Consider the following 27,746-nt stretch of genomic DNA (forward strand, 5'->3'; position numbering starts at 1 on the left):
GAAAGAGAGTGGAGTTTCATTGCCATTTTCAACAGTCTTGTTCTCATTGTCAGGAAATAAGGTGTTTTAGAAATTGATGAAATTATAAACACGAAAAAAGAACAAGGCAAACAAAACTTATTTATCACTGAAGAACCTCTGTTGCTATTTAAGCTATATGCAAGGGACATCTAATTATTTCCTAATTAGGGCTGGCTCTTATAAAAATCATCCAACTGAGAAAAAAGTGCCTCCTTTTAATTTACATATATATGTATGCATATGTGTGTGTGTGTGTATTTATACACATTTCAATTCTTTAAAAGTGCCCTTTTAAAGAATTCATTAACTTGCTTGTATAAAGTTGTATGAGTAACTCTGGTTTACTAGAATTTGCATTTTTAAAGTCCCCAATGAGATATTCATATTGTAAGAATTGACATATACATCCTTTCAAAAATTTTCTCTCTTCATGTCCCGTCCTGTTAACTTTACCTCCAAGTTATCATGTGTTATGTATTCACATTACTAGCATTCAGATTTTCTTCTCCTCATTCGAACTGGTAGAAAGTGATTTGGATTATTTTTGTTTTACAATTAACCTGTTTTTCTTTTAGATGAATCTCATTTATATAGGCCTGAGACAGCCCGATGAGTCCAAACTATGGAATTGGGACTCAATTTTTCCAGACCCCAGGTTTCCATTTTCACTGGCTGTTTTCTCCAAGCTCCTCTCTCATTTTCATTCTTCAACCATGTTCAATGATTTCTCAACCTAATGCTCTCTCAACTCTTCCAAATGCAATCTCAACGAGAACCTGAAGATCATCTTGAAGATAATCTTGAATTTAAAACTCTTCATTTTCCTAGGTTGAACCAAATGTAACTGCATATTTTGTGAGTAAAACACAATTGAATACTAGCAATATTTTGTATTTTAAAGGTTATACAGGAGAAAGCTGAAGTTTAAAGGGCTTAAATAATTTGCCCAAAAGTCAAATGTTGGGTTAAACTGGGAGGCTAGTCCAGAAACCAGATATTTATTTTTCCATATACTCACTATTACATTCCACTGGGCTACTTTACACATATGTGTTATTTTCCTTACTCCCAAATACATTGACTTGGGGATTCCAGGTAGGCAGCCACCTATTGCAATAACTCAAAATATTTATCCTGTTTCATACTGTAGAAATGCAAAACTGACTTTCTAACATAGTAGTAATGTAAAAGAGACAGTAGAATCTTTTACGTCTTAATTTCAATGAACGATGCAGTGAACAATCCTAGTGCCTCCCCCTTTAAATATCACCCTCAAGAGCTACATTTCAAAAATGTTGACTCTGACAACCACCTTTGCATCTCCCACAGTATAATGTTTCACAAAGGTTTGTTGAATTGAATATAATGGAATTGAGTGAAACATGAAACCCCCAGTTCCTACGGATTTTTGTCAAACACATACTCCCTGGTTGTATTTCTCAGTTCTCAAGGTTTCAAGTTTCCATCCTCATTGTTCTTGCAAGTTATTTTACTGATGCCACAAATTTAGTACTAAAACTATTTTTCATTCATAAGGTCACAGTTTAAAATTAAAAATAAAAAATATTAGAGGTTACCTATTTTGTGAGTTTTTTTTTTCATAATGTAATATAATAAACCTTAAAATAAAAATATACGTTAAGGAAATTAATTTTATCCCTGACTAGACATTTGGAAATCTTATTCTCTGATTATAAGAAGAGTCATTACATATCTATTGGCTCGCCTCATTCAAATCAATTGTTTCCAGTGAATTCAAATAAGAAAGTCACTGAAATAAATCACCAACTTGAATATGCAAGGCTAAACTACTATCTATCAGTTAATAATTTGAATTCCTAAAATCAATTTCTGTATATGTTAAGAATTAATCACTTTGGTAAATTAATTAATATTGAATAGTTCTGTAATATTCTCATTAAAAAATTCAGTATTAGGCATTTTCCCTCTTTGTTTTTAAGTTTTATGTGTTTCTTCTAATAGGTTTGTTTTATACTTAGAGGAAGCTCCTATGTCAAAACATAAAATATTTGCACCTAATCTTTCACAATGTCTCAAATGAGATTCACTAAAATATCAATATATGTAAGGGCTGATTTTAAGCTTTTTAATGCAATTAAACGTGTTTTCATACATACTACTGTCTGTTATGACTGTTCCTGAAATGTCAACATATTCAATATGTTCTGTGTATTAGATAATTAGGATGATTCCCCCAAAGCAATGATATTAACTAAGGTTGACACTCAGGGACTAATGAGAAAGGAAAAATAAAATTGCAGAGAAAATTGCAGGAGAAAATATTTTTAATATAAAGATCAGCAATGGAAATATAGGGTATTAGTACTTAACTTAACCCAAAACAGATAATAGAAAAAAATGCGAAGGTCTTTTTAATTATGGGAAATACTGATTGAAAGTATATATGAAAATAATCAACTAAATTCATATATGTGTTAAATAACCAGTTGCAAATATTCAAGTCAGCAAATTGAAAACTGCAAGCATCTGTGGCTATCCCCAGTTTTCTTTCCTTCAACACTTTCAGTAATTTAGCGACACAAGTGAAACTTTATGGCAGTCACAAAAGCATGTAGCTTAAAGATAAACTTTCGATAGTTCCTGTTCCTTTCAGGATACGTCATACATCACACACATACCGAAACAAATACTCGGTGAATGCATCCATTGATCGATAACAGTTTGCAGGTTGGTCATCATATTTTTATTTATTCAACTTTTGTCTTTGCTTTTTTCTGTTCTTTTCAAGCAGGGTCAAACACAGTCTTTCTGATCGCTACAATCAGGTGCTCTCTGTACAACTCTCCCTTTCTTCTTCAGTAGGGGATGCATTCACCACACTGATGCATGGCTTTTGATGATCCGAAAAACGTGGGTGTTCCTCAAGAGCTACTGATCTAGATGTCTTCATTGCTAGAAATAGATCAAAGGAGACCTTCTCCAAAACGGTAGAATGATATCACAAAGAAAACCCAAGATGATTAAAGTTTTACTGTCAAATTATATTCTCACCACTAAGCAAATCCTGTACCTCTTTTAACATTTGGTAGAAAGACCGAAGAAACTACCTATATTAACATGTTATACTTATACTCAATAACTCATTCTTTTTTCTGAAAAAGTGGGTAAATGATCATAATTCTTTAGGTCAAATGATGAAGCCTGTGCCTACCGGAATCAGCAGTGCATTTCAGAATTAACTTATCTATGTTGCTAGGAGTTACTGAGACATTTGAGACTCTTGATGTATCACAATTTTAGGGAAATAAAGTAAAAATACTTACCTGTTTGGATTTTGGTTGCATCAACTTTGAAAGGGAGAAATAATTGAACTGACAAGTAAACATAAGGGTATTTTGCAAGTATACATCTTAAAGCTAAATGCTACAAATGTATAATAAATTTACTTTGGCAAAATTGTGTACTACACAGTTTGTAGAAAACAGTTTGATAAATGTGATAACTTAACATCTTTATTTTTTGTGATAATGATGGTTGTAGCAAATTTCAAAATCATCCAGGGTGCCTACACTATAAATTAATGCCACTTTCAAAACAGAGATGGGAAGTTTTACTGTAATAATTTTTTTTAAATGTAAACTTAATTTTAAGGTTTTTTAAATAAAATGTAACTTAATTTTTACAAACTGTATTTTACCAATTTTGTAGCCTAAAGAAGAATGCATTCTACCAGAAACCATAAGCTAAATGGCTTTTTGATTCTTGGAGGCCATTCTCACTTTCTCTGATATCCAGTTACTTATTTTTGCCATATGCACAACCAAGACAAAATTACTCAACGTTCCTCTTAAGGGGCAAAAGTCACTCCCCTTACCTTACTCTTCTGAGCACCGCAGCTGACATTCAATTCTTATATTGGCATTTCATTATCTGTATAATGAAGAGAATCAAATTTATATAATAAAAATAAAATTAATGGACCTGGAACATAAATCATATTTTAAAAGGCTTGATATTTGGGAGAAACAACGATAAATACAAACTATGTACAAAAAATACTGAATCGAGTTTGAAGAATTAGGAATTATTTGGTAGATCGTGGATCTAGTCACCTACCAGATGTAGAAGCTGTTGCAAATTAACTGAAAAGGAGCCAGGAGTTGAAGAGGAGACAGAAATATCACAAAGAGCTTTTAGTGAGAGCTTAATATTTATAGTAGTTTTAGGCAAGGTGAGATTAGTCAAACTTGTCTAAATTGGATTCAAAGTGATACCATGTGGGTTAGATTCTGGATTGGCGAAGCTTTAACACTGCTCTACTGAAATAATTGTCTTTAAAGTAAGTAACAGATTGCCTTTTTATGTGCTGTTGAAATTTATACAACGTGAAGGTAATCTATGAAAGAGTAAGGATAAATTTGAAATTAAAGATCCTTAAAATCAATTAACCGATCAAATTATATAACCTTTTAAAATGTTTCATACTAACATTTATCTATCTGACAGAGAAACCAAAGAAAGCAAAAATTCAGAATTTAAATTTTTTTATAAACCTGTGTCCCAATTTTTTACTGTAGTGCTTAAACTGTCATATCCTTGGCAATTAATTCTGCTGTAACTTTATTCTCTTTTTTATAGTTTTTAACACTCAAATTAAGAACATAGTCTAATGTAAACCTAGCTGAATTGAAAACAGAAAATGTATGTAAATATATATGAGAACATGTATATAAAAATATGTATTTTTTAAAGGTACCTTTAAAAGTCTTTCATATTATATCTCACACACACACACACACGATGTGAAGATCAGAAGATCACTTGTAATCACCCAATATGAGCGAGTATATTTTTAAGAAATATAGTGTTCAAATATTGTTTTATCTCCTACAAGAGCAATTTATGGCTGTTTTATGGTTTTCATTTGGCTATGTCACTCTAAACCTACTTTGCTAACAAAGGGTAAACATGGTAGGGAATGAAATATCTTTTAACAAATAAGAAACACAGCAACAGCATGTATGTGATAGGAAAAATTAAAAGTTCCTGAGTAAATAAGTATACATGAATTGACTTCAATCTGAAGTGCTTTGTTATCCCTGAAAATTAGCTTAAATTCATTGAAGATTATTAGGACCCATTTAAATGGTTCACCTACTTGGATTGGGTGTCTTTTTAGTATCAGAACTGAATGGTATCTATTAGATTGAATATTTTACACTCACAAGAGGTTTAAAAAACTAATCAACAGAAGTAGACTGTATGCTAACTAATCACTGAGAGACTCTTGATCAGAATTGCGCATTGCCAAGAGGCTCTCAAACAGGAGCGAACATGCCCTTTCTTAAGAGGACCCTGCTGCATAGCTGTGTTACAGTTTCTTCAATAAAGGAGAACTCTAAAAAAAACACACACTATGAATGCCTAATGTAGCTGTCCAGTTCATCGCAAGGTCAAACTGTAAAACTTTAAAATCCAGTTAAGACACTTATAAGTACATCCTGTGAAAGAATTCTTATTCTATTGAATGTCATGGTAATGTTAAATCTAAAATGCTAAATCAAAGCATTATTTCACTGGGATCCAATTTATTATATAAAATACTAATCAAAATGTTAGACTTGATATGAAGTATGACTTATATTTATTTTCTCCTTCTTCTCCTACTTCTTCTTCTTCCCCCTTTCATTTGCTCCATTCTCTTAAAATCTATGGTCTTTTGAATAAATTTATTTTAGTTCCCCATCCTTAGCCTCAAAACTAATCTGTCTTTTCTTAGAATACTTAAAATTTGACTGTATGTATTCTGTTACTGTGTGTGGGTTGCATTTATTTTCCCCTCTCTGTTCTTTGCAAAAAGTATTTCTTCTTTCTAGAATGTGTTTGCATACATTAGAACACATTGTACGCAGAGGTAAACACTAGAATGTTTACCTCTGTGGTTCTCAGTGTGAGCTGCATATTTGGGTTACCTAAAGGACCTTGACAACCATCTTTGAGGACTGCAGATTTATTTTATTATTTCATTGCTTAGGGATAGGTCGGGAATTGTTTTCAAGTTCACTAATTATAATGTTTAGTCAAAGTTATGAACCACTAGAAACCCGCCTTAAACACTCTTGGAGATACAGGACAAGTGACACCTGTAGGTTTGTTGCTTTCTATAACACACCTTCAGAAAAAAAAATAATTTTCCTTTCAACCGTTAGCACTTACGCACCATCCTACTCATATAGTTGTCAATATACTGTTGAAGAGCCTCTTAAATAGTGATTTAAGACTTTGGTTATTTTGGGGCATATTATATTGCCATATTTTTCTTCCTTTCTTATAGATTCTTATGGTCAGACATTATGGTTTATACATCTTTGTTTGGTGCTGTGCCTTGTGTACTTCATATGCTAAGTAAAGTTTTGTTACGTTAGTGTAAACTAATGTATTATCCACAACTAAATATATTCTGATCCCATAAAATTAAATATACTTGTTCTACAAAATCTTCACATATAATTTATCAGGAATTGTTAATCAAATAAAGGGTGTACTCTTAAATACGTACACATAAGTATTAATATTTAGAGATGTGTGTGTATCAACTTCCAAGGAAGAATTAACAATAAAAGTTTTAAAAATAAAAGAAGAAACAAATCCAAGATGATATTACTATTTGTTTTCTATATTAAAAAATAAAAAATGAAAAATGATGTATCATATTCTAACCTTACTAAAGGTTATATGTGATTTTCTTTTTCTCTGAATTTCCATGCTTTGAATAGTACGTTGGTCAATATAAATGCTTGACAGCATTTTATGGATTTAAAGAATTAAATAATGAATCTATTTTTATGTATCCTATAAAATAAACAGAAGTAATTATAGAATCATAAATTTGGACTGAATCAAATAAATTTTTCGTTGTAAGAATTAGGGACTGGTACAATAAAACAAGCATACAGATTATAACAACTTCCCTGATAAGGAGTCCCAGCTATCTGCGAAGGATTTGTATAGAATACTTTAGGTACGGTCTTTTTGGTTAGAATATTTGAACATTGGACTATATGTTTTTTTCAAGATAATAAATTGTAATAGACCAGCTATGATTTGGAGAAGATAATTCTCAATAAAAATAAGATAACTTGGCTTCAACCTATAATGTGTGCCAAACACTTTGTTGAAGTGGTTTTCTTTCCTGGAGTAGAATAAGTTTTATACCAGGCTTATGTTGAGGTGTTGCTATGGTAACTATGTATGTCTTGCAAACTGTAAACAATTGTGTAAAGTGGTCAAATAGAGAACATGTTTATAGCTGGACTAGTTCAGTTCAAATATATACATTCAATTTTTAATATTACCTTTACAAAGAAATATTTATTCACTTCAGATGGATGTTCAGAACCCTATTCCAAAAGATTACAGCCATTTGTGTGTGGGTGCATGTATGTAATTGGGGGGAAAGTGACATTTCTTTCCATTTTCCAAATCATAAAGTGAGGTGATTATAATACAGACAACTAGAATTCACAGTTCATCTATATAATTATTATGAGTAGTCTCTGAAAACATGCCAAAAGCTTTTCTAAGAATTAGGCCCTTAGGTATAAAGATTAGCATGGTTAAATTGACTGCTGGCGATTTGAACAACCTCTAAAGGCTCTGCATAAAATCCATTGACAATGAAAATTTTCATTTGAAAAATGTGCTGCCATGGGCAATCTATGCTAACCAATTTATAGTCTCTATTTTTATGGGAGTTTGGAAGAAAATGCTTTTAAATCAGCCAAACAAAACTCCCTGAATATGTTTTAGATTCATACGTGATGACTTTGCCACCATGAAAAAGATAGAAATTATAAAAAGTCAGAGGGCATGCATCTTCTACATGCATCTAACTCTGCTATGGGTTTGAAACAGGGAGTGATGTTTCTATGCTGTCCTCTATGCTAAATCCCTGAATGAGACAGTGGAATGTAAGACTAAGGTTCTTGTCTAATAACATTTATTCCCAAGGAAAATGTAACTTTGAAAAGGACTTATAATATACAGAAGGTAATTATTAGTAGCAACACCACAGCCATACTCAATATTCATATATTTTCAATGTCATATGGAAAGAGTAACAATTTAGATTCACTCATTCAACTGATAAACACATTTTCTAATTAGTAGTATATAACTATTGTCACATTTGGGGTGTCCTACAGATTTTGAAAATTACTGTTAACCAAGGAAATGAAGAGCATTTTCTAGCTCCAGATTGGTCCTAAATCTGGGGATAGAAAAATAAAATTTAAAAAAATGTGCTCGACGTTGACTTATCTTCTGTGTTATTTTATTTTCCTATTTTCTGGAAATGTGTTGCATTTATCCATTTGAAAGATGTAATGTTAGCAAATTCAGAGAAGTAAATATAATTAAAAATTAAGTGTGTGAGACAAAAGTCCAGACAACAGATTTTTATAGCTAGAATGAGAAAAATGAGAATATGAGAAATTATGTGTTACGCTGTTACTGTAAGGAATGATACACTTTGTGACTAAATGTATTAATTATCCAGGATATTTTCTCATTATTGTCATGTGAAAGATGAAATTTCATTATTCTCAAAAAATGTTGACTTTGTTTTATCCATCTTTCAAATATCAACACAGAATAGAAATTACAGAAAAAAGTAAATTTAAGAGAAAATTATGATGTCATCTTTCTGCTTAAAAACTCAAAGAAAATCTTCACAACTTTCCAAGGCAGATACCAAGGGTCGGCCATTACATTAAGCAGTACAATAATGGGACAAATGCTTCTGGATTTTCACTCCTTAGGAAATGCATTCAATTTCTTCCTATTTTGACACTAATATTAGGTCAGCCCACCTCTGAAAACATTGTGTTGAAATGGCTGTCTTCATATATTCCTCATTGTGGTTCTTTGGTGAAATTGTCACTTTAGAGTCAAATTAGGGATCATTCAACGAGAGCCACAGCAGCATTGGTAATCAGCCTCAGGTTATTTCTTCCACATGAGAATTTTCAAGGCAGTCACTCATAGTTCATATCACTTTTCCAAAGCATGAATGTCTATTGGTTGCATCGTGTAATGAGTCTGAATTTAAGTTTATAATTGTATAAATTTATGGATTCTGGTTGGTAGTATTTGGTTTTTGCATTTGACTCCAGGTTTTCTTTGTTACCAAAATATTATTTTTCTTTTTAATATTTTCATATCAAATTTTATTGCATCAATTTATATTAATAACTTATAGCCTATTGTTTTAGGTCATGTTTCTTCCTTAATTTAGGAAAAGTTCCTAATAAAATTTATCATCATGTAGGCAAGGATCCTACGTATTAATTAAATAAACACTATGCTTTTTTTGTACATTCTATAATGTAAAAGAGCTAAAAGACCCTGACAAAAGACACACTTCTTTGAAATGTGTTAACAATTTTTTTTTTTTTTTTTTTTTTTTTTTTTTTTTTTTTTTTTTTTTTTTTTGAGACGGAGTCTCACTCTGTCACCCAGGCTGGAGTGCAGTGGCCGGATCTCAGCTCACTGCAAGCTCCGCCTCCCGGGTTCACGCCATTCTCCTGCCTCAGCTTCCCGAGTAGCTGGGACTACAGGCGCCCGCCACCTCGCCCGGCTAAGTTTTTGTATTTTTAGTAGAGACGGGGTTTCACTGTGTTAGCCAGGATGTTCTCGATCTCCTGACCTCATGATCCGCCCGTCTCGGCCTCCCAAAGTGCTGGGATTACAGGCTTGAGCCACCGCGCCCGGCCATGTGTTAACAATTTTAACAATGAAGTTACCACAGTGTTAACAATGAAGGGGAACATATTGAGTTCAAAGAGTAATTTTTTTCAGATATTTCTCTTTTTCTAAATCTCAGACAACTACATTTTAAAATTTGAAGAATTTAACTACGAAGAATCATTCACAATTTTAATCTCATATATGCCTTACCTTTTAATATTTGTACAAAACTGAGCTGTTTTAAGTCTTCAATGACACTTTAGATAATCATTCTATAAACAGAGCAGAATCCACCCTCATAGAAATACACATTTTTGGTCATTTGAAATTCTGAATGTGAAGAGATAAATAGTATCATTTTAGTTTAACAGCTTGATCTTTGAAGTTTACATATATTGACTAATTTTATTCTGACAATAGCATTGAATATGGTGAATTGATCACAGTATGGTGCATCAAATTGATAATTCATAATCTATAGTTCATTAATCTGTAAATACTTAAGAAACCAAAATATCTGTCCCAGTGGGTAAATAGTTAAAAACTAACTTGTGAGTATCTGTGCACCATTTTTTCTCTCTTTGCTTCTGGCCTCATATTTTTCCATACTCAGCAGGGATTTCATGGCTGACCACATTGTTGCTTTCACAGCACTCTCCTGCATACTTGTCACCAAACCTCCAGGTCAATCTCAAGTTTACTCTTGAAGAAATGGAGTAGAAGATGAAATAGAAAATAATTAGGTAAGGCCTCTCTAGAGAGGGTGGTTACAAATTACCACAAAACATATCGACTTAAAATAACACACATTTCTTACCTTACAATTTCTGGGAGTCAGCAATCTGAGTTTGACTTAACTAGGTGCTCTGCCTAAGGGTCTCTCACAGGATCGCAATCAAGGTGTCATACATGACTCTCATCTGAAGGTCCAGTTGCTGATGGATCTACTTCCAAGTTTAGTGGTTGTTGGCAAGAATCAGTTCCCCGTTGACTTTTGACTAGAAATCTTCCACAGTTCTTTGTTAATTTGGGTCTCTCCATCAAAATGTGCAAGTCAAAAAAGCAATGGAGAGGATGGTTTAGCAATATGGAATTCATAAACTTTTGTAAGTTATTACATGATTGACATCTCATCAACTTACTGTAGTTTATTGATCTCTAGGATTAGTTTATACTTACAAGGAGTGGAATACACAAGGGCATGAATACCAGAAAGTGAGGTTTATTGGGAACTAAGTTTGAAGTCTTCATAACATAGTCAAACAAAAAATTGTTGTTTTCCCTAGTAGTCAGATCTCTAAAGAGCCATTTTAATACAAAAATGTGTTAATTCCATTTCACTTTCATTAAAACAATGAAACCATGTCACCCAACTACTACTTTGTAACAAATGTTTCCCAAGAGCATTGGAAACTTGTAGTCTAACCAGATGTATACCCTAACGTGGTTTCACAATCCCTTGAGAGAAAGAAAGTAGAAATCTGAAAGAAGAGGGAAAACAGTTATACAAATGGCAAGTGTTTAAATTTTTTGTAATCTGGATAATATGAACAATGTTACTGGAATTGCAGATGGATAAAGAAAGGGAAAAAGGTAAAGGGATGAATAAGAAAGCCAGAGTAATATTTCTTAAAACTAGTATCAAATCATGTTACTTGTCTTCCTTTAAGCCGTCAGTAGCGTCTCTGAGCCTTGGGGCTTAAACCTATCAGTTCCCCATACTCTGCATGGTCTCAAAGTGATTTCACTCCCACCTAACTCTGACCTCATGTCCTGACTCCTCTATTCCACTCCTGCCTCTCCCATAGTTCCATTGAGTCATTTTTAAGTCCTCATGAACTGCAAAACTTTTGCAACCTTGGGTATACTTACTTTTCCCTTTGCCTGAAAGTTTTTATTTCACATTTCACATAATGAATCCTTCCCTAGATTCTGTGTTCACTAATAACAAGTCATGACCACTCTTTTATCTGAAAATTACTTTGAGCCAAGCAAGAGCCTCCTCTATCTGGCAGCTATTTCCTTCTACTGAGCTATACTCTCCCTCAGACTTGAATCCATAACTTGTTGACTAGGATGCAAAAGGAATAATTGTCTCTCCTTCTAAAATGCATGAATTGTGCTCATTGTTTCTTTATAGTAGGCATTACTGTTTATAATTATTTTATTCATTTTTTTGCTCATATTTGTCTATTGCCCCTATTTGGATGAAAGCTCGCAAAAGGAGGCAGGATATGTCTTTTTTCTTGATCACTGTCAAAACTTCCACAATTAGGAAAGTGTCCAGATTATGGTAAACTCTCAATAAATATATTTTGTTTTTAATAAAATATTGTGAATTAATTATTTATTTGATCAGAACTGAAGTGTGTTATTTTGGCCCTATTTGAATTTAAACAATGGCATGTCTTGTCTGTCTTGGCTGCAGCTATTGCTTGGATATGATTTGTCTGTCCCCACTTAAGCTCTTGTTTTAAATTAATACCCACCTCCAGGTAAGGTGGTGTTGGAAGGTGGGGCTCAGTGGGAGGTGTTTGGGATGTTGGAGCAGATCTCTCATGAATAACTTGCTCCTCTTCTAGGTAGTTAATGAGTTACTGCTCTCATGAAGCTGGACTAGTTCCCTTGGGAATGGATAAGTTCCAATGAGAAGGAGCTGGTATAAAGCCAAGACATTCCCCAGGTCCTCTCTTCACACATGTCTACTTCCCTTTTGACCCTCTCAGCCATGTCATGACTCAGCATGAAAGCTCTCACCAGAAGCAAGTGTCATGCCCTTGAACTTCTCAGCCTGCAGAACCACGAGCTAAATAAACCACTTTTCTTTGTAAGTTACCTAGTCTCAGGTATTCTTTTATAGCAACACAAAATCTAGTAAGCTCTTTTATGTCTAGAATTAAAGTAGTATATTATAGTGCCCCCAAGTAGTCACAGTTCATATTTTGGTGCCTATGTAATTATTAATACCACTCCCTTTATTCTCAAGATATCCTGGTTGGACTGATACATTAAATGGCTACTGTATTTGTGTCTCCTAAAACCTCTCTCTTCCAATCCTTTATTACCTTTTTTAACGAGCTTTTTACAAAGAAATATCTTTATAAGAGTAAAATTTCATCTCTCTCGGGTGTAAGACCTTGAATAAGTCAAATGTTTTTCAATGTATATTTACTATCTTTTAAGGGTATTACTCATACCCACATTGTAGAGTTGTCATGATTTGTAAATGGCACAATGCTCATAGAGAGTCAGATATTAGGCATTTAAATGATAGTTCCCCTCACCAAAGATAACCATGAGAACCAAGCTCCCAGGAGTTTAAGATATATATATATATATACACACACACACACACACACACACATACACACACATACACACACATTATATATGTACATATTATATATATATAAAATACTGGGTTAAGTACACACTTTATTTTCTTGATCTATTGCACTTGGATATGTAAAATATTTAAATGGAGCTGCAGAAAAAATAAAGTTAGCATATAATATACTTTCTGAAATTTAGTCCTCTTCAAAGCAGTCACCCACTTTGATGACCAAGCATTAAAATGTTTATAAATAGTGCATTTAAGATTGAATAAAATACATTAAACTTGTGCATTTAAATAGGGAATGAATGGCATCTTTCAACATATATTTATAACCTAAATTACAATTATTAATGTAAATAATTAAAAAGGAATGATCACTACTTTTAGTTATGCTAATGTTTTCTTTTTTCTTGAGGAACATAGAGAATCTATGTCAGTATTATCTGAAAATTAAGTTTTTACTTTTATGCTGCCAGTAAGTAACACTTTGGGTACATGCATTTAAAAATTAATACTTAGAATGTTTATTTATCCCAATTTACTTATCAAAGCAAAGGAAGCCCTAAAAATATGAGAAGATAATTAGAAAATCAAGTAAGCTACCTAACCACAGCTTTAAAAGTATGTGAGTTAGAAAGCCAAAATTCTTCTATTTGAAAGTCAACAACTCAAATCAATGTAAAGGAATGTTGTTTTCCGTAAAGATTACTAAAGTCAGATTGCAATGACATCCTCTCCCTCCAAACTGTCAAGCAAATAAACAAAAGCTACTTTAAGTCTCTAGTTATATACATAAAATTATAGGAGGAATGAGTCAAAGCAAGAATCACTCAAGCCTTAAAAATATTGAAAATTTTATTGTTTATTAAGAAAGTAAAGGAATAAAAGAAAGGCTACTCCATAGGCAGAGCCGCCTGAAATATGTTATAATTGAGAACTTCTACTCTGCTGCCTTGATTGAGGGCCTTTTTATTAATAATTTTTGAAACGATCAAGTAGAGAAAAATGTTAGTAGGCCAGGATGTGGGACTTTCGGTGTCTTCAGCAGCTACTGTTGACCAGCCTTTTCTTTTCTCTACAATAGCAAGTAGTAGCAATGATAGGAAATGAGAAACGATTTGACCAGGGTGAGTGATAGAGCAGAAGGTTATCTCATATCTTTCAGAAGTCTTGGAACATCTGGAATTGTTCAGTTTATTTCACATGGGCGATAAAATGGAAAAGCTGGTGTATAGTAATTTAGTGGCTTCCCACTTCATCATGCATTCTTTGTATTTTTGCAATAGATTTGATATGTGTTTTTATTTTTGAATGCTAAATGGTGTTCATTATATAAACGAAATGAGCCGCTTGGTGACTATGGAGACATTGTTTCTACAATCTGCCAAAAATTAACTGAACAACTGCCATGAGTGATGATGGGGAACTAAGTCTTTGCATATGCTGAAAAAATATAAAAAATAAATTCCATGTGTATTGCATATCCTTCAATTCACAGCTGGTTAAGCCATTAAAAGTACCACATTTTTTTCCAATTTGCTTCACACTGAATGGAATTTATGAGTCTATTTGTAAAATTAACATTCATTCTCCCCTATTATTAAGATTCTGATTATCTTGTTTTCAATTTCCAAGACTACAGCCTCAACTCTTTCTCCCTTTAGTCCTCTGTTTTACACTACTTTTTTCATTATTTGTTACTAAGTCAGGTGATGGTCTGGCAAAGTGGAGAAATAGTGAAACTAATGGATCTAACAATTTATTAAAAGCCTTGATGAATTTGGAGGTTGATGGGTATTTAGATAATAGCGTGATGGGTGAAAAGACAGATGAGAGACAGAGACATTTCTTTCTTTCTCTCTCTCTCTTTCACACATACACACACACACACACACACACACACACAGACCCCCACCCTCCCACCCCCCCACACACATTTATATATATGAATACCATCAACAAGTCTTGCATAGGGCAGGGACCTTTTCTTACTTCCCGACTCTGCTCATATGTTAGTTTTATAAAGTTTAACTTTCAATGCTCTATTTATATTGAACTGGTTGGTTTTATTATTAATATTTATGAGTCTCTTGCTGCCTTTCATGATCATTAAACTGCTTTCATTTCTTCTCCAGTGATCAATTTTACCCATTTCTTAAATTTTACTCTTAAAAGATCAGGGTTCAAGTTCATTTAATGGCTCCTCATTTAATAACTACATAACCTCAGATAAAATTAACTTTTTTGAATCTCAATATCCTCATCAAAAAATAAGGTTATCATGACTCATTTATTTCACTAGAAGTTTGTAATAATGAATAATAGTAAATGTGAAAATTTCGGTACAGTATAAAGTATATTTAAAATTAAATAAATTATTAAAGACTAAGACAACATACAAGCCACATTGTGGAGCAAGTCATTTCAGTCTATTTAATGAGCCACATGTTACAGTCAGGCAAAGGGTAATGTCATAATTTTCTTTTGTTTCCTTTGTTTGCCAAACATAATTTTTTACATGTATTAAAATGTGGAAAAAATAAACCAAGCATCTCTTAATGACTAAGTGCTTCAATGATGGCTTTTCTACCAGTTTTATTAGAAAAAAATTCTTAAGACATTCATATGATAATTACAGTTTTGTTTCAGCTGTTATGATTATAATAAAATGTGATTATTTTTGTAGTTTTTAAAAAATTACAGGTTGTAGCCATCTCAGTGCAAAGCTTAAATATGGTATATACAAAGTTAATTTATAACAACATATACATAAAACTGATTTTTACAAAATAACTTTGTGGAAATACAAACAATACAAGTGAACAATACAGTATTAATTAATTCAGGCAGTGCTATCTTTTGAAAATGTATTTTTCTAAGACACTTAAGCATAAATGATATATTATTAAGTTTCTCTTCTTAAAAATGCAGATCCTAAGTTTGAACAAACTGTAATAGGATTCTGAATATGAAAAAAAGGGGAAAATGACCCTGATGCTAATTTACTTTGATAACAAACCAAGGTTTACAGTGTTATCCATACATTAAATAAATAAGTAGGCATTTCAGAAATAGGGGGAAAAGGAGAACCTTAATACTTTGAGACCTAAGACATTTGCATATTTTCACAAGTGTTTTGAGAATAACAAAGACCCCTACATGATTTTTATATTAAGAGCAATTTCTGTTGCCAATAGGAATATCTTAATTTCCATACTCTCACTGGTATTGTAAAGTTTCTTGGAAGAAACAGAAATAATCATTCTGCCTCTTTTAACAATTATAAAAGCCATTGGATGCAACATATTCTTCTGAACATTTTTCTAAAAATGTCTTTTCTAAATTAAGTTTACAAATATTCCTATAACCAAAGTTGAGAATTTGAAGCATTACAAATCTGTGTACTTTTGCTACTTCCTAGAAAAAAGTAGAAGAAGCTAGTGTTATTATGCTAGCTATCTAGTAAGTATATTAAACAGTAAAAATAGAAAGACTATGTAGAAACTAATATGCTATTGAGGTCAAATTAGTATAAATTTGCTTTTCAGTGAAGAGGAAATCCTCATATATACAGGTCTTGGTGATAAGAGGAAAAATATTTCTGTCAAATATTTCTCTGCTTGGTGAATTAACTAACACTGTTTCCCTCTTTTTCATTATTACATAATTTATTTTCATCTCATAAAAAATTAGGATTCCTTGAGACAGTTGGAAAAATCTTTTGTTTTAAGTCTGTAGGACAAAAGATATGTGTGCTACCATGAAAGTCTTCACAAATTTTCCTGAGAGATGATCTGGCTCAAACAATTGGTTGTCAGTTTTTTTCTATTGCAAGAATGTTAAAAAAAAAAAAAAAAAAAGTGTATAACTTCTATAGCACATTGCTAAGAAATATTTGTCCTAATACATTTGGAAACTCCCTTAATGATATTCACAGAATCAATTCTGATTCCAAATTATGCTTGTCAGTATTGTGTCCAAAGTTCAGAATGACAACATTTCCAAGGTTTTTGTGACTCATGGGGCAGATTGCCATAATATGGGCTGATGACATTTAGTGTCACTGAATGAAGACATAAGTGCAAATTGTTTCCTCAGAATGTTTTAAAAGTGGTCTCTATGCAAGAACTCATCCAAAGAAAAAAAATTCAAGGAATTCATGACCTAAAACTGAATCTGGAGAATTTGGCTGTATTTTTAAACAATATATAGAGGTAGAATTTTGTCTCCATATCAAAAAATGAAATAAACCTGGAAAAGGCTATGCAAAAATCTTTGAATATTACTTTGGGTCTTTATAGTTCATGTCCCTTGGATGAACATGAACAAGATGGTTCTGGGAAACAAAGTTTACAAAGCTCAAAAAGAGGTGTTCATGGAATAAGGTTCTGTCTTGAAAGCTTTCCTAGGTGTCCCACCCAGCTTAGTGAAACTGTGTCCTCATTTGATGTAGTTTCCATTCACAGCTGTCATAGTCTACAGTGCAGTTCTTTTCACCCCGAAATATGTGTGGTTTTGACAAATGTTCTCTCTAAAATAACTCAGAATACGTGATAAGATTATCAATAGGAATGCTCCTAATAGACAATGTCATTAATTTTAACACTTGGTCATTCAAAACTCTAGAAATACTGATACAAAAATATGATGGCTACTAAACTAATTTAGGGAGAAAAAATGACCATAAAAATAACAACACTGTATTTATGGCACTAATAGTATCACTAGAATTATTAATTGGCAATATGCACTAAAAACACAAAATTAAAAACTACTCAACTGTAGTAATGAATACTAAAATAATGCTACCAATGTATTAGAAGTCCTTGGTAGATTATTTATCCTTAGGAAAAATAGGCTAGACTCGGGTAACTACTCATTTATTCAACCTAGTCAAATCTCTCAGGGCATTGGAGGTTTAAAAACAAGATTCCAGAAAAATTGTTAATTCTGTTGTTGTTGTTGTTGTTGTTGTTATTGTTTTGAGACAGAGTCTCACTCTATCACTCTGTCACCCAGGTTGGAGTGCAGTGACGTGGTCTCAGCACTGCAACCTCCACCTCCAGGGTTCAAGTGATTCTTTTGCTTCAACCTCCCGAGTAGCTGGGATTACAGGCACAGAACAGAGCAAAGATTGAAACTCAAAACTCTGTTTAATGTGGGATAGTTTACAAAAATGTCCATCCAGTCTTTCCCTCTCATTAAGAAGTAGAGCCTATTTTTCCATGCCTTGTATATGTGGCGGCCTAATGTTAATTGCTTTCGACCACTGTTACATTAACAACCATGCAAGTAGATGCTTTAAAAATGTGTGTGCATTGAGGCTTGCTCTCTTGCTGCTCTTGGAACCCTGGTAAGAATAGGATAACACGCATGATGATTAGAGTCATGTATCCCAAATGTCTTTATCACCTTGGCCAATAGCCTGCTAAACACCTCATGTATGAGTGAGCATATTCTACATCATTCAGCCAATAATCAACATTCCATCTACTCACAGCTGTGTTTGTATGCATAAGAGCCAGCCAAGCCAGTATCAAACAAGTTAACCTGGAAAATAATATATATCCAGCAGAACAATAGAATCATCAGGTAAACAAATCATTGTTGCTGAAAGATACTACATTTTGGAATGATATGTTACACAGAAAAAGCAAACTGATACAAATAAATTTTCAACTTCAGTATTTAATAAGTAAGATTTTCACAAATCATCTTTCAGAGTAACCCCAAAAAGCAAATCTCCCATGTATATCATGTTGATAAAATCAAAGGCAAATGAGAATCTGCTGCTTAAAACTTGTTGGAACTACCCTAAATCTACTGAAAAGTCTTCTAAGAGACCACTGCTAAGACAAATAATTTCCATTAAACATGATAAAATACTTTCTTTTATCAAATATGTGCGAGAATTTCAAATTACAAAATAAGGGACCCTAAATAAAAGTGACTAAGAAGGCAGTTTGATAACCTGGAGACATCAGATAGAAGAGAAAAGCAAATAATAATGATGTTAACAAAATATGGTCACCCTCAATGATTTAAAAAAATATAATAACAATTCAGAAAGAATTCCAAGAATCTTAAAGGGGTTAGGCATATTGGAATAAATTTTTTATTACTCAATTGTGTATTCTCAGAAGAAAAAACAGAGCTAAAACTTAGCCCAATTAACTGATTTAGGGGATATTTAAATTATCTTTAAGTCTGTCATTTTATTGATAAAAATATAAAGTCAATGTGATGCACTAGTCACAGCAAAACAAATGGCATAAATACATATATATCTATAATTGATAATAAATTAAATGAATGATTAGTGGAAAGCTCTGAGGTACTGATTTCAGTGACATATAATTTTGGGGGGCAAAATATTTCCCAGAGAGTTAAGACATTAAGGCTTCTAAACAATTGGAGTTTAACTCTCTTGGAATGCTAGGATGGTTTGGTTAAATGGTAGCTAACTGATCACGGTGCTTTGATTCTGAGACAAGGCAGAATTATATTCTCTACATTCACCAATTTGAGAATTCGAAAGGATGAAAGTAACACTAAAGCACATTATTCTTTTCAATAATGCATTCTTACATTTCAAATTTTCATCTTAAATTTTAAGTAATCAAGCTAACATTAAAATGAACACTGAAACATAATTAAAGGTATAATGTCCATTACACAAAGTGCCATAATGTATCACCACTAGAAATTAGTCTCTATTTTTATGTGCTTAATAACAAACATGACAAATTTCAAATGCTATAGGTTAGAGGATATTAATACTTCTTGTATAGATAAGGCTAGTTCTCCAAGAAATGAAATATTTATCAAGATATTTGAAGCAATGCAGGTGAAAAACCTTGGGAAATACAACGTATTGCATATGTGAAGACAATTGTGGAGGAAGACGTACAGAAGGGCAGAGTGTAAGAATCATAGTAGGAGGAAGTGGAGTAATATTTGTGAAGGATGATTTCTAAAATATCTTCTGTGAATTTGAGCAAGTCAATTAATTGCAGTAATGTTTCCTTAATTTTTCAATAAAAAATTTAAAGTTACCCATGTTCAGCTTAATATGTGGTCATTTTAACTTGATTACCATCATGAATTATTGGAGTGCTGCATGCAAAGGCATGGAATTTTAAAGAAAGGCGATTTTCATTCTTTTTCTGTTCAAATTGTCAAAACATAGATTATCTGACTTCACCAAATTCTCTGTACTGCTGTTACAGCATGTTTTTGCCATTCACCATGAAATACTTTTTATTATAAAAACCAGCTTTCAACTACTTAAATAGAATGAATATTCTGTGGGAGAGGAATTAATTTCATCTGCAAAACTATAGAACTACAGCACATTTTAGAAACTCTATTGGTCTTGACCATATCTTTTTGTATATAGAATTTTATGCAGGAGAAAAATTAGAATCTGAAAATCAGGTAGTTCTGAAAGTGCATGTCTGGAGACATAAGAATTAAGATAAACAGGTTAGTTCCTTGTTTTGGCTTGTTTGCCTTGGTATCATTGTCATTGTCAGATGTTTGATGATCCAAACCAGTATATTTCTAATTCAGTTATGTACTTGTTGTGTCTATTATTTAAGAGTTTTTACTCACATTGTGAAGAGATGTGTGTGTGTGTTTGTGTAGTATGGCATGGGTGTATGTGTCTGGTACATGTATTAAAATTATATGTATATTTTAAACAACTTTTTGATCTTTCTGATCATTTGAAACACTGTTTATTGTTTAAGCTAAAAGACAAATTTTCAAATGGAATAAAAGAAGAAGAGAGAAAGTGAGAGAGAGAGGGAAAGGAGAAAAGGAAGGAGAGAGGGAAGGAGGGAGGGAGGGAGGAAGGGAGGGAGGAAGGGAGTGAGGAAGGAAGGAAGGAAGGGAGGAAGGGAGGGAGGGAGGGAGGCAGGCCGCCGAAGGAGTAGTAGGTAAGAAGTATGGAATAAGTTGGGAAAAATTTATGAATGTTTTAATTGTTTAGGTCTATAGGATATGAAACCAGATTTTTAAAAGGACCCAATTTTATCCCATTTTATGCTTTGATCCACTGATTAACATTTGCAACCACTAACTCACTTTCCTGATGGAGCCAACTGTCAGATCGTGCTGCTTCCAGGGCCCAGTACAAAGTTTCCAGCTGTGGATGTAGACAGATCAAAGCATATGATGGACTCTCTACAACACAGTCTATCTGGAATACTAATAATAGTCTGTACTACATGTAAAGAATCAAGTCATTTTTCTCCACTCCTTCAAATAATCAGGGTTTCCTTGTACATGCTATTAATTGATTCAATATGCAGAAGGAATGTCTGAACTTTTCCCACGCCTTATACTTACTCGTTTTTTATAATATACATTAGTCCACCTCCAGAGGTTGTTTTAATTCAAATCAGGTTGTTATTTTTTTCATAAAAATGGAGTGGGTAAAACTCGTTATGTTTAGCTTTATATGCTATGCATTTTCTTATGTTTTATAATTGTTTGTGTATGTGCAGGTGTCTACCCTATGCAATTTTGATACTGCTTAACTTGTTTTTGGTAGAATTTCATTATGTACTTTTATAAATATTGAAAGTTTTACCATGAATACTTTATGAAGATTGCTTGGTCCTATGAGAACCTACTTGAGATTTTGAAACCTCTAGTTCAAAGAACTCTCCAATAACTGGTAATTGTGTTTAAGCTTATCACACTATGAAAAACTGAGGTCTTTTTGTTTGTTTGTTTTATATGGGACAGTAGATGTTTGTTTTTATTTTATTCCAGATTCACCTTTTGCCTCTCAATGGCTTATTCTCTAGTCAGGGAACTTTGGACATTTTTTACCCAGGCAATAGTTTCTATAGCTTGATTGTTTTAAGACTCTGGAGCATGGAAGATGCACCCACAGTCAAGATGCATTCCTTATGTCTTCTGAAGGTAAAAACATAAGGACCAACACTTCCAATTTCTAGCCAAATAAGCATGTATTGTATACTTCAGATGTATAAAAGCTGTATGATAATGATACAGGCAGTACATAAAATAAAATATGTATAACAACAAAATCTCTTTCCTCACATAGTTGACTTCACTTTTCTCAGGTGGTTTGTAAAGCTGCTCAAAAGTCCCTATGTGATCATTATTTATATACACTCAGAGTAGACAGAATAGTGTCCTTTAAATTTTCTATATGCCATTAAGTGAAGGGAAGCTTCTGTCTTGGGCATTACAAAGATTCTATTCTTGACCAAACATTTTTTTTTTTTAACAAGGCCTGGACTTTGGACCTTGTCTTTGGCTTGCTTAGTCCAGTTTAGCAAGAATTCTGGTGAGTCAATTTAGTGGAAAAACTCCACCTTTAGTATCTAGTCACCCTCTACATCTGATCGAATTTCTCATCCTCATTCTCAATATTTTATCATCATGGCCTGCCTACAGCAAATATCCTGTTGAGCCTTTATATTTTCTCTTCGTAACTTTCCATTCACTGACCCCTAACTCTACTCCTTGACTATAAATCTCCACTTGTCATTGTTGTATTAAGATTGAATCTACTGCAAAGCCCCTCTTGCAGTAGTCTCTCTTGAATAAAGTCTTTGTTACCATCTTTAACAAGTGTTACAAGTAATTTCTTTTTCTTTAACAGTTTTGATGTCTATGACATAAAGAATAAGATTCAGCATTCAAGTGTGCACCTTTGTCTTTGCTCCTGGATGATTGATCAGAGATCTATTTTTAAGGCCAACTCCTGATTCTATGCTCACAAGAACAGTCCTTGAAGAATGGCAGGGACAGATTTTGATTCTTATGATTTTAAATACACTCTCTGAAGCTGGGTTGGAGTCTCAGGCTTCTTTTGAAAGGTACCTCCTGTGCTGGAAGTGCTTCCTGGCTTCTTGTTTTGAATGGAATTAATTCCCAGACTCCTAGAATGGAAATGATTTTTCTATTTCTTTCTATTTGACTTCTCTCTATTTGACTCTACTTCTCCCATGAGAACCCCTCTGTCAACTGAAACTCTCCTCCTCAAACTCCTTTTAACTATATTTTAACGTTACCCATATTCAGCTTAATATGTAGTCATTTTAGTAGTTAGTGATTACATGTCACCACAACAATAACTTTGTTGGTCTCTTTCATTGATGGCATGACTCTACTAAGGGTAATTTGAACTTCAATGGCTTATTTGGGAAATGCAAGATCCCTAAACTGGCTCTATTAAGACCTCTCCCTTCCATTACCTCCTGTATTCATCCGTTTTCACACTACTATAAAGAACTAACTGTTCTTGTGGTAGTTTGCTGAAAATGATGGTTTCCAGCTGCATCCATGTACCCTAGAACATAAAGTATAATAATAATAAAAAAAGAGCTACCTGAGATTGGGTAATTTATAAAGAAAGGAGGTTTAATTGACTCAGTTCTGCATGGCTAGGGAGGCCTTAAGAAACTTACCGTCATGACCGAAGGTAAAGGGGAAGCAAGGCACATTTTACATGGTGGCAGGAGAGAGAGGATGGGAGAAATTGCCACACATTTAAGCAAACAGATCTTGTGAGAACTCACTCACTGTCACAAGAACAGCATGGGGTAAACCATCTCTTTGATCCAATCACTTCTCACATGGCACCTCCCCTGATGGAAGGGGATTACAATTCAAGATGATATTTGGGTGGGGACACAAAGTCAAACCATATTACCTCTGTTCCTTCCACCTCCTCCCACCACCTTCAGTCTACCTTTCAACTCTTGAATTATTTGTTCAGGTGTTATGAACAACTGTAGCTTAGAGGTCTAACAAATTTATATGCCATGAAAAATGCAATGAGAAAATCTTACTTCATCATTTCTAATGATGTTGACTCTTCTCACTACAAATTTCTCATTTCCAGCTCTGAGGCTTTAGTTGACAGACAGAGTTTGACTCCAGAATGCTATCTACTTGGTTAGCATTTAATTATGACAATATGTGTGTTTTTTCTTTTGTTTTGCTATAAAATGTTGAGTATGTTAGAAAGAAATAACATACAATTAACTCAAAAGTTTAAAATAATCCTTAAAATAACATCAATTTGGCAGATGGGAACACTTTACACCAAAATGCAAGTCTACCTATGATGTTTAACTTGAGAGTAAAAGAGCTACAATTCTGGAGTCTGAATGATTTTCATTCATTATGCCACTATTCTGAAAGGATGCAATGCAAATTTGCTATTTTTGTTATTCTGCAACCGAAAAGAAATAGGGACCCACGTTGCATATTTCTCTGTTGGACATCACAAGATCAATATGAAAGAAACAAAATACAACAATCCTCACTTTGTGGCTAGGATGTGAGAGAGGAATCTATCCATGATTAAGCATGATCATGGTGCAATGAAGAACAGAGAGACCTTTTAAATGTAATTTTTTCTAAATTACTCTAAATCTTTAAATGCATATGTGTATAAATGCAGATATAGTACATTTTTACTAGTTTAGATCCCAGAATATTAAGAAATTGACAAAAAAAGTTAAGCAAGCATTTACCTTTCAATTTGTAAAAAATAATAACTGTACTGGAGGAATAAAAGATTAATACTAGTATGTCTTCAGTATTGTCTTTCTATTTGTAGATCTTTAAGAACAATGAACATGTCATACTTTTCAAACAATGAACATGTCATATTTTTGAAATAATGCTGTGGACTTTGAAACTGCGTATTTTTATTTTTTTAATTTTTTGAGACAGTTTTGCTCTTGTTGCCCAGACTGGAGGGCAGTGGTGCGATCTTGGCTCACCACCACCTCTGCCTCCCAGGTTCAAATGATTCTCCCGCCTCAGCCTCCCGAGTAGCTGGGACCACAGGCATATGCCATCACACCCGGCTAGTTTTATATTTTTAGTAGAGATAGGCTTTCTCCATTTTGGTCAAGCTGGTCTTGAACTCCCAACCTCAGGTGATCCACCAGCCTCGGCCTCCCAAAGTGCTGGGATTGCAGGCATGAGCCACCATGCCTGGCCTAAACCACAGATTTTTGAAGAAAAATTATGGGCCGGTATAGGAAGAGGTTGGTTAATGGATACAAAGTTACAACTAGATGGATGGAATAAGTTATAGTGTTCTGTAGCATTTTCAGGTGAATATGGTTAACATAATTTAGTGTATATTTTCAAAAAGCTGGAAAAGTGGATCTTGAATGTTCACAACAAAGAAATGATAAATGTTTGAGATGATGAATATACTAATCAATCTGATTTGATCATTACACATTGTATGCATGCTTCAAAATCTCACTCTGTAACCCATAAATATGTACAAACATAATTTGTCTGTTAAAAGTGAAAGAAAAGCATAATAATAAGCGTTTCACCACCCTGGAGAAACTGTGACAAAATTAGTACAAAAATTCACCATTCTATAAAACTGTATGACCCCCCAACACAAAATAAACTACCCACACTAGGCGCAGTGGCTTACGCCTGTCATCCCAGCACTTTGGGAGGCCAAGGCAGGTGGATCACTTGAGGTCAGGAGGTCGAAACCAGCCTGCCCAAATGGTGAAACCCCGTCTCTAGTGAAAATACAAAAATTAGCCAGGTGTGGTGGCATGTGCCTGTAATCCCAGCTACTCGGGAGGCTGAAGCAGAATTGCTTGAGCCCGGGAGGCGGAGCTTGCAGTGAGTGGAGATCACACCACTGCATTTCAGCCCGAGCGACAGAACAACACGCTGTCTCAATAAATAAATAAATAAATACATACATACATACATACATAAATACATAAATAAAAAATAAACTACCCAAATGGTAAATACATAAAATACAAAAAATGATTTGTCACAGAACTATCTACAATGGTGAAAATTTGGAAATAAGTTGTCAGCTAAGAAGATAAATATGTATATTGTGGAAGACGAATGAGATGTTACATAGTCACTGAAGTGAAAGATATGCTAAAGAAACAAATGGGTCATACCAAATGGAAAATAAGAAGTGTTGGATTTTGTTAAAGTCACAGAAAGCAATACATTTATATATCTAAGAAAGCTGGAAGAAAAGACACAAACTTAAAATATTTATAAAGAGAAAATAGGTGATTTCATGTTTATTAGAAAAATTATATTTTATTCGATTTCAATGTTATTCTTATAATTTTAAATATTAGAAATTATAACATAAAATGAATAAACTAATAATTGATTTCCCTTTTAGTATATAGAGAATAACTTATTCTTTATATCATCATCAGTACTAAATTCATTACTAGAGTACCTCAAGGAGGAAAAGAGGTTCTACTAGCGGAGCTGAGGGGTGAGGGATGGAGACTCAGTGTTACCTAACACAGATGGGCTGAGTAGAAGGAGGGTAGATCATCTAAACCCAAACCACAAACTGGTTACCATAAAAGGAAGATGTGATGATTGTGGCAAAACAATAAATATCCACAATGTCTGGTGCTTCACACAGTGTAATGAACAAAGGTATCAACATATACTTATGGAATGGAAGAATGAATGATGACGCCAAGAAAACTGTGCATGTAAAATTCCACTGACACTTGGTACATTCAATACTTTGAAATTAAAGATGTAGTGAATGTACAATGAAAAATATCAAAGAAAAAATCAAAAAGAAAGCAAAAAAGTTAACAACTATTCATATTCATAAATGCTATAAAATACTATTTATTAAACTACAGAAGAAAAACAGACAATATTTGGCTTTCAAACAAACTTTATACATAAAGTTAAAATATGAAAATATTTTCTAGTACTTGAAAAACTCTTCTACAATAATTGAAAATTATACAGTCTTTTCTTTTTATGACATTTGTTGTATGATATTGGTTGTATTAATGATATTGGTTGTATTAATAAAAACTGGAATGTGATAGGGATGAAAACCAAAAATGTAATTTCTTCATTTTTTTTTTTTGGCCATTTGTATATCTTCTTTTGAGAATTGTCAAAAAATATACTACAGTCTTTCTGGAGAGGAAAAGGTAATAGGTAAGAGGAGACAGAAAACTCTTGATATAGTTATTCCACTTTGGTTACATTTACCAAGATTGTTTAATTTTGTTTTATTTTCATAAGTTCTTGAGGAACAGGTAGTACTTGGCTACATGACTAAGTTCTTTAATGGTGATTTGAGAGATTTTGGTGCACCCATCACCTGAGCAGTATACACTGAACCCAATCCATAGTCTTTTATCCCTCACCCCCTTCCCACACTTTCTTCCTGTGTCCCCAAATTCATTGTGCCATTCTTATAACTTTGCATCTTCAAAGCTTTCATAGCTTAGCTCCCACTTATGAGTGACAACATATGATGTTTAGTTCTCCATTCCTGAGTTACTTCACTTAGAATAATAGTCTCCAATTCCATCCAGGTTGCTGCGAATGCCATTAATTCATTCCTTTTATGGCTGAGTAGTAGTCCATCATATCTACATATCTATATACATATATATAGATATGCCATTGATACCTGGTACATTCAAGTGTGTGTGTATATATATATATGTCTATATGCTCATTTCTTTATCAATTAGTGGTACATTTGAGTACATAAATGTATATTATATATGCTTGTTTCTTTATCAACAACTGAATATATATGTGTGTGTGTGTGTATATATATATACACACACACTATATATATATATACACCACAGTT

The 27,746-nt window shown here is 33.2% G+C and overlaps 2 long non-coding RNA genes across 2 annotated transcripts; one reads left to right on the forward strand and one right to left on the reverse strand.

Moving 5' to 3' along the window:
- Positions 1 to 2,331: 2,331 nt before the first annotated feature.
- On the reverse strand, positions 2,332 to 12,390 carry LOC105483556 (uncharacterized). Its single transcript, XR_988394.2, has 3 exons — positions 10,568 to 12,390; positions 3,878 to 3,933; positions 2,332 to 2,955 (listed from the first exon to the last, which is right to left on the reverse strand). It is a non-coding gene; the product is annotated as an uncharacterized lncRNA (long non-coding RNA).
- On the forward strand, positions 6,051 to 12,466 carry LOC139355821 (uncharacterized). The gene is made up of 3 exons (XR_011606943.1): positions 6,051 to 6,148; positions 10,402 to 10,493; positions 12,333 to 12,466. It is a non-coding gene; the product is annotated as an uncharacterized lncRNA (long non-coding RNA).
- The last annotated feature ends 15,280 nt before the right edge of the window (positions 12,467 to 27,746 follow it).

Source organism: Macaca nemestrina, chromosome 8 (assembly GCF_043159975.1).
Source record: "Macaca nemestrina isolate mMacNem1 chromosome 8, mMacNem.hap1, whole genome shotgun sequence".
Lineage (NCBI taxonomy): Eukaryota > Metazoa > Chordata > Mammalia > Primates > Cercopithecidae > Macaca > Macaca nemestrina.